Consider the following 8864-nt stretch of genomic DNA (forward strand, 5'->3'; position numbering starts at 1 on the left):
GACAGCTGATCTTTCCGTGTGGAGTAGGGGTCGGGAACCTCCACCAGGCTGCAGGAGGCGAGCGGGGCAGCGGATTGGTTGAGAAATGGAATCGGATTTCGGCTGAGCTACCAGATCCGACACAGATATCTGAGAAAGATCCATCAAGCTGCAAAAGGGGTCATGTGAAAAGTGTATAGCAGATCTTTCCGTGTGGAATAGGGTAAGTGGATGACAGAGTGGATGGAGAAGTAGGGGGCGGAGCCAGGCCCGAGCTTAGGAAAGAACTTATCTGTAGACATGGCAAGAAATCGCCCGTGAGAAACAACTTTCAATCCCCCTAGGGACCACTGACGGCAATCAGCAATCATTGGTCAACGCGTGGCCCCGCAGGAGACCTCTTAGAACCCTTGGGCGCGAGCAGTGTGTGCGCATGCTCACTTGTGTTTAGCACTGCCCCTTGGTTAGCGTTCGATAGGGAGCCTTCTGAGTGGTGCTGTTGAGGCAGAGATGTTGTCTTCGAGAAAATAGTACTGAGTATTATTCGCTCATATCGGCTTCACGAGTGGGTATGAGCCGAGGGGCCAGGTGAGGGGACGGGCCTCTGAAGCTGCTGTCTTCTCCCATGAAGAAGCTTTTTGACATTTGACGGTAGATGAAAGAGTCACTCTCAGGCACCGCCACCAGGTGGCAGGAGGCGAGCTCGGACGAGGTTTGATTCAGACAGAGAATCGGCCTTTGGCCTAGCTCCCAGATCCACTCAGACATCGGGGAAAGATCCATCACGCTGCCTAAAGGGGTCATGTTGACAGAGTACACCAGATCCTTTCGTGTGGAGTAGGGGACGGGGATGACAGCGGAACGAGAAGTAGGGGGCGGAGCTAGGCCCAATCTTAGAAAAGAACTGATCTGTGGCCACGTCAAGAAATAGCCCATTAGAACCACCTTTCAATATCCTTAGTGACTGCTGACGTCACTCAGCATCCATTGGTCAACCCGGGGACCCGCAGTAGACCTCTTAGAACCCTTGGGCGCGAGCGGTGTGTGCGCGTGCTCACTTGTGTTTAGCACTGCTCCTTGTTTACCGTTCAATCGGGAGGCTTTTGAGTGGGGCTGTTGTGGCAGAGAGGTTGGATTCTACAGAATAGTACCGAGTAATCGCTGGAATTAGTTTTAGAAGTGGATAAGAGCCGAGGGGGCCGGTGAGCGGGCTGGCCTGTTAAGCTGCTGTCTTCTGCCATAAAGACGCTTTTTGACGTTGGACCGTAGAAGAAACAGTCACTCTCTGGCACCTCCACCGGGCTGCAGGAGGCGAGCCCGGACACAGTTTGTTCGTGAAAGAGAATTGGCTTTCGGCTGAGCTGGCAGATCCGACTCAGACATCTGGGAAAGATCCATCACGCTGCCAAACAGGGTGATGAGGAAAGAGGACAGCTGATCTTTCCGTGTGGAGTAGGGGTCGGGAACCTCCACCAGGCTGCAGGAGGCGAGCGGGGCAGCGGATTGGTTGAGAAATGGAATCGGATTTCGGCTGACCTACCAGATCCGACACAGATATCTGAGAAAGATCCATCAAGCTGCAAAAGGGGTCATGTTAAAAGTGTATAGCAGATCTTTCCGTGTGGAATAGGGTAAGTGGATGACAGAGTGGATGGAGAAGTAGGGGGCGGAGCCAGGCCCGAGCTTAGGAAAGAACTTATCTGTAGACATGGCAAGAAATCGCCCGTGAGAAACAACTTTCAATCCCCCTAGGGACCACTGACGGCAATCAGCAATCATTGGTCAATGCGTGGCCCCTCAGGAGACCTCTTAGAACCCTTGGGCGCGAGCGGTGTGTGCGCATGCTCACTTGTGTTTAGCACTGCCCCTTGGTTAGCGTTCGATAGGGAGCCTTTTGATTGGTGCTGTTGTGGCAGAGATGTTGTCTTCGAGAAAATAGTACTTAGTAATATTTGCTCATATCGGCTTCACGAGTGGGTATGAGCCGAGGGGCCAAGTGAGGGGACGGGCCTCTGAAGCTGCTGTCTTCTCCCATGAAGAAATTTTTGACATTTGACGGTAGATGAAAGAGTCACTCTCAGGCACCGCCACCAGGTGGCAGGAGGCGAGCTCGGACGAGGTTTGTTTCAGACAGAGAATCGGCTTTTGGCCTAGCTCCCAGATCCACTCAGACATCTGGGAAAGATCCATCACGCTGCCTAAAGGGGTCATGTTGACAGAGTACACCAGATCCTTTCGTGTGGAGTAGGGGACGGGGATGACAGCGGAACGAGAAGTAGGGGGCGGTGCTAGTCCCAATCTTAGAAAAGAACTGATCTGTGGCCACGTCAAGAAATAGCCCATTAGAACCACCTTTCAATATCCTTAGTGACTGCTGACGTCACTCAGCATCCATTGGTCAACCCGGGGACCCGCAGTAGACCTCTTAGAACCCTTGGGCGCGAGCGGTGTGTGCGCATGCTCACTTGTGTTTAGCACTGCCCCTTGGTTAGCGTTCGATAGGGAGCCTTCTGAGTGGTGCTGTTGAGGCAGAGATGTTGTCTTCGAGAAAATAGTACTGAGTATTATTCGCTCATATCGGCTTCACGAGTGGGTATGAGCCGAGGGGCCAGGTGAGGGGACGGGCCTCTGAAGCTGCTGTCTTCTCCCATGAAGAAGCTTTTTGACATTTGACGGTAGATGAAAGAGTCACTCTCAGGCACCGCCACCAGGTGGCAGGAGGCGAGCTCGGACGAGGTTTGATTCAGACAGAGAATCGGCCTTTGGCCTAGCTCCCAGATCCACTCAGACATCGGGGAAAGATCCATCACGCTGCCTAAAGGGGTCATGTTGACAGAGTACACCAGATCCTTTCGTGTGGAGTAGGGGACGGGGATGACAGCGGAACGAGAAGTAGGGGGCGGAGCTAGGCCCAATCTTAGAAAAGAACTGATCTGTGGCCACGTCAAGAAATAGCCCATTAGAACCACCTTTCAATATCCTTAGTGACTGCTGACGTCACTCAGCATCCATTGGTCAACCCGGGGCCCCGCAGGAGACCTCTTAGAACCCTTGGGCGCGAGCGGTGTGTGCGCGTGCTCACTTGTGTTTAGCACTGCTCCTTGGTTACCGTTCGATGGGGAGGCTTTTGAGTGGGGCTGTTGTGGCAGAGAGGTTGGATTCTACAGAATAGTACCGAGTAATCGCTGGAATTAGTTTTAGAAGTGGATAAGAGCCGAGGGGGCCGGTGAGCGGGCTGGCCTGTTAAGCTGCTGTCTTCTGCCATGAAGACGCTTTTTGACGTTGGACCGTAGAAGAAACAGTCACTCTCTGGCACCTCCACCGGGCTGCAGGAGGCGAGCCCGGACACAGTTTGTTCGTGAAAGAGAATTGGCTTTCGGCTGAGCTGGCAGATCCGACTCAGACATCTGGGAAAGATCCATCACGCTGCCAAACAGGGTGATGAGGAAAGAGGACAGCTGATCTTTCCGTGTGGAGTAGGGGTCGGGAACCTCCACCAGGCTGCAGGAGGCGAGCGGGGCAGCGGATTGGTTGAGAAATGGAATCGGATTTCGGCTGAGCTACCAGATCCGACACAGATATCTGAGAAAGATCCATCAAGCTGCAAAAGGGGTCATGTTAAAAGTGTATAGCAGATCTTTCCGTGTGGAATAGGGTAAGTGGATGACAGAGTGGATGGAGAAGTAGGGGGCGGAGCCAGGCCCGAGCTTAGGAAAGAACTTATCTGTAGACATGGCAAGAAATCGCCCGTGAGAAACAACTTTCAATCCCCCTAGGGACCACTGACGGCAATCAGCAATCATTGGTCAATGCGTGGCCCCGCAGGAGACCTCTTAGAACCCTTGGGCGCGAGCGGTGTGTGCGCATGCTCACTTGTGTTTAGCACTGCCCCTTGGTTAGCGTTCGATAGGGAGCCTTTTGAGTGGTGCTGTTGTGGCAGAGATGTTGTCTTCGAGAAAATAGTACTTAGTAATATTTGCTCATATCGGCTTCACGAGTGGGTATGAGCCGAGGGGCCAAGTGAGGGGACAGGCCTCTGAAGCTGCTGTCTTCTCCCATGAAGAAATTTTTGACATTTGACGGTAGATGAAAGAGTCACTCTCAGGCACCGCCACCAGGTGGCAGGAGGCGAGCTCGGACGAGGTTTGTTTCAGACAGAGAATCGGCTTTTGGCCTAGCTCCCAGATCCACTCAGACATCTGGGAAAGATCCATCACGCTGCCTAAAGGGGTCATGTTGACAGAGTACACCAGATCCTTTCGTGTGGAGTAGGGGACGGGGATGACAGCGGAACGAGAAGTAGGGGGCGGAGCTAGTCCCAATCTTAGAAAAGAACTGATCTGTGGCCACGTCAAGAAATAGCCCATTAGAACCACCTTTCAATATCCTTAGTGACTGCTGACGTCACTCAGCATCCATTGGTCAACCCGGGGACCCGCAGTAGACCTCTTAGAACCCTTGGGCGCGAGCGGTGTGTGCGCGTGCTCACTTGTGTTTACCACTGCTCCTTGGTTACTGTTCGATCGGGAGGCTTTTGAGTGGTGCTCTTGTGGCAGAGATGTCGTTTTCGCGAAAATAGTACTGAGTAATATTCGCTCATATCGGCTTCACGAGTGGGTATGAGCCGAGGGGCCAGGTGAGGGGACGGGCCTCTGAAGCTGCTGTCTTCTCCCAAGAAGAAGCTTTTTGACTTTTGACGGTAGATGAAAGAGTCACTCTCAGGCACCGCCACCAGGTTCCAGGAGGCGAGCTCGGACGAGGTTTGTTTCAGACAGAGAATCGGCTTTTGGCCTAGCTCCCAGATCCACTCAGACATCGGGGAAAGATCAATCACGCTGCCTAAAGGGGCCATGTTGACAGAGTACACCAGATCCTTTCGTGTGGAGTAGGGGACCGGGATGACAGCGGAACGAGAAGTAGGGGGCGGAGCTAGGCCCAATCTTAGAAAAGAACTGATCTGTGGCCACGTCAAGAAATAGCCCATTAGAACCACCTTTCAATATCCTTAGTGACTGCTGACGTCACTCAGCAACCATTGGTCAACCCGGGGACCCGCAGGAGACCTCTTAGAACCCTTGGGTGCGAGCGGTGTGTGCGCATGCTCACTTGTGTTTAGCACTGCTCCTTGGTTACCGTTAGATCGGGAGGCTGTTGAGTGGTGCTGTTGTGGCAGAGATGTTGTTTTCGCGAAAATAGTACTGAGTAATATTCGCTCATATCGGCTTCACGAGTGAGTATGAGTCGAGGGGCCAGGTGAGGGGACGGGCCTCTGAAGCTGCTGTCTTCTCCCATGAAAAAGCTTTTTGACATTTGACGGTAGATGAAAGAGTCACTCTCAGGCACCGCCACCAGGTGGCAGGAGGCGAGCTCGGACGAGGTTTGTTTCAGACAGAGAATCGGCTTTTGGCCTAGCTCCCAGATCCACTCAGACATCTGGGAAAGATCAATCACGCTCCCTAAAGGGGCCATGTTGACAGAGTACACCAGATCCTTTCGTGTGGAGTAGGGGACGGGGATGACAGCGGAACGAGAAGTAGGGGGCGGTGCTAGTCCCAATCTTAGAAAAGAACTGATCTGTGGCCACGTCAAGAAATAGCCCATTAGAACCACCTTTCAATATCCTTAGTGACTGCTGACGTCACTCAGCATCCATTGGTCAACCCGGGGCCCCGCAGGAGACCTCTTAGAACCCTTGGGCGCGAGCGGTGTGTGCGCGTGCTCACTTGTGTTTAGCACTGCTCCTTGGTTACCGTTCGATCGGGAGGCTTTTGAGTGGTGCTGTTGTGGCAGAGCGGTTGGCTTCTACAGAATAGTACCGAGTCATCGCGGGTAATAGGTTTAGAAGTGGATAAGAGCCGAGGTGGCAGGTGAGCGGGCTGGCCTGTTAAGCTGCTGTCTTCTGCCATGAAGACGCTTTTTGACTTTGGACCGTAGAAGAAACAGTCACTCTCTGGCACCTCCACCGGGCTGCAGGAGGCGAGCCCGGACACAGTTTGTTCGTGAAAGAGAATTGGCTTTCGGCTGAGCTGGCAGATCGGACTCAGACATCTGGGAAAGATCCATCACGCTGCCAAACAGGGTGATGAGGAAAGAGGACAGCTGATCTTTCCGTGTGGAGTAGGGGTCGGGAACCTCCACCAGGCTGCAGGAGGCGAGCGGGGCAGCGGATTGGTTGAGAAATGGAATCGGATTTCGGCTGAGCTACCAGATCCGACACAGATATCTGAGAAAGATCCATCAAGCTGCAAAAGGGGTCATGTTAAAAGTGTATAGCAGATCTTTCCGTGTGGAAGAGGGTAAGTGGATGACAGAGTGGATGGAGAAGTAGGGGGCGGAGCCAGGCCCGAGCTTACGAAAGAACTTATCTGTAGACATGCAAGAAATAGCACGTGAGAAACAACTTTCAATCCCCCTAGGGGCCACTGACGGCAATCAGCAATCATTGGTCAACGCGTGGCCCCGCAGGAGACCTCTTAGAACCCTTGGGCGCGAGCGGTGAGTGCGAATGCTCACTTGTGTTTAGCTCTTCCCCTCGGTTAGCGTTCGATCGGGAGGCTTTGGAGTGGTGCTGTTGTGGCAGAGATGTTGTTTTCGCGAAAATAGTACTGAGTAATATTCGCTCATATTGGCTTCACGAGTGCATATGAGCCGAGGGCCCAGGTGAGGGGACGGGTCTCTGAAGCTGCTGTCTTCTCCCATGAAGAAATTTTTGACATTTGACGGTAGATGAAAGAGTCACTCTCAGGCACCGCCACCAGGTGGCAGGAGGCGAGCTCGGAATTGGTTTGTTTCAGACAGAGAATCGGCTTTTGGCCTAGCTCCCAGATCCACTCAGACATCGGGGAAAGATCCATCACGCTGCCTAAAGGGGTCATGTTGACAGAGTACACCAGATCCTTTCGTGTGGAGTAGGGGACGGGGATGACAGCGGAACGAGAAGTAGGGGGCGGAGCTAGGCCCAATCTTAGAAAAGAACTGATCTGTGGCCACGTCAAGAAATAGCCCATTAGAACCACCTTTCAATATCCTTAGTGACTGCTGACGTCACTCAGCATCCATTGGTCAACCCAGGGACCCGCAGGAGACCTCTTAGAATCCTAGGGCGCGAGCGGTGTGTGCGCGTGCTCACTTGTGTTTAGCACTGCTCCTTGGTTACCGTTCGATCGGGAGGCTTTTGAGTGGTGCTCTTGTGGCAGAGATGTTGTTTTCGCGAAAATAGTACTGAGTAATATTCGCTCATATCGGCTTCACGAGTGGGTATGAGCCGAGGGGCCAGGTGAGGGGACGGGCCTCTGAAGCTGCTGTCTTTTCCCATGAAGAAGCTTTTTGACATTTGACGGTAGATGAAAGAGTCACTCAGGCACCGCCACCAGGTGGCAGGAGGCGAGCTCGGACGAGGTTTGTTTCAGACAGAGAATCGTCTTTTGGCCTAGCTCCCAGATCCACTCAGACATCGGGGAAAGATCCATCACGCTGCCTAAAGGGGTCATGTTGACAGAGGTCACCAGATCCTTTCGTGTGGAGTAGGGGACGGGGATGACAGCGGAACGAGAAGGAGGGGGCGGAGCTAGGCCCAATCTTAGAAAAGAACTGATCTGTGGCCACGTCAAGAAATAGCCCATTAGAACCACCTTTCAATATCCTTAGTGACTGCTGACGTCACTCAGCAACCATTGGTCAACCCGGGCCCCGCAGGAGACCTCTTAGAACCCTTGGGCGCGAGCAGTGTGTGCGCGTGCTCACTTGTGTTTAGCACTGCTCCTAGGTTTCCGTTCGATCGAGAGGCTTTTGAGTGGTGCTGTTGTGGCAGAGAGGTTGGCTTCTACAGAATAGTACCGAGTAATCGCTGGAATTAGTTTTAGAAGTGGATAAAAGCCGAGGGGGCAGGTGAGCGGGCTGGCTTGTTAAGCTGCTGTTTTCTACCATGAAGACGCTTTTTGACTTTGACCCGTAGAAGAAACAGTCACTCTCTGGCACCTCCAACGGGCTGCAGGAGGCGAGCCCGGACACAGTTTGTTCGTCAAAGAGAATTGGCTTTCGGATGAGCTGGCAGATCCGACTCAGACATCTGGGAAAGATCCATCACGCTGCCAAACAGGGTGATGTGGAAAGAGGACAGCTGATCTTTCCATGTGGAGTAGGGGTCTGGAACCTCCACCAGGCTGCATGAGGCGAGTGGGGCAGCGGATTGGTTGAGAAATGGAATTGGATTTCGGCTGAGCTACCAGATCCGACACAGACATCTGGGTAAGATTCATCAAGCTGCAAAAGGTGTCATGTTAAAAGTATATAGCAGATCTTTCCGTGTGGAGTAGGGTAAGTGGATGACAGAGTGGATGGAGAAGTAGGGGGCGGAGCCAGGCCCGAGCTTATGAAAGAACTTATCTGTAGACATGGCAAGAAATCGCCCGTGTGAAACACCATTCAATCCCCCTAGGGACCACTGACGGCAATCAGCAATCATTGGTCCACCCGGGGACCCGCAGGAGACCTCTAAGAACCCTTGGGCACGAGCGGTGTGTGCGCGTGCAAACTTGTGTTTAGCACTTCCCCTCGGTTAGCGTTCGATAGGGAGCCTTTTGAGTGGTGCTGTTTTGGCAGAGATGTTGTTTTCGCGAAAATAGTACTGAGTAATATTCGCTCATATTGGCTTCACGAGTGCATATGAGCCGAGGGCCCAGGTGAGGGGACGGGTCTCTGAAGCTGCTGTCTTCTCCCATGAAGAAATTTTTGACATTTGACGGTAGATGAAAGAGTCACTCTCAGGCACCGCCACCAGGTGGCAGGAGGCGAGCTCGGAATTGGTTTGTTTCAGACAGAGAATCGGCTTTTGGCCGAGCTCCCAGATCCACTCAGACATCGGGGAAAGATCCATCACGCTGCCT

The sequence above is a fragment of the Cynocephalus volans genome, chromosome 10 (genome assembly GCF_027409185.1).
Source record: "Cynocephalus volans isolate mCynVol1 chromosome 10, mCynVol1.pri, whole genome shotgun sequence".
Lineage (NCBI taxonomy): Eukaryota > Metazoa > Chordata > Mammalia > Dermoptera > Cynocephalidae > Cynocephalus > Cynocephalus volans.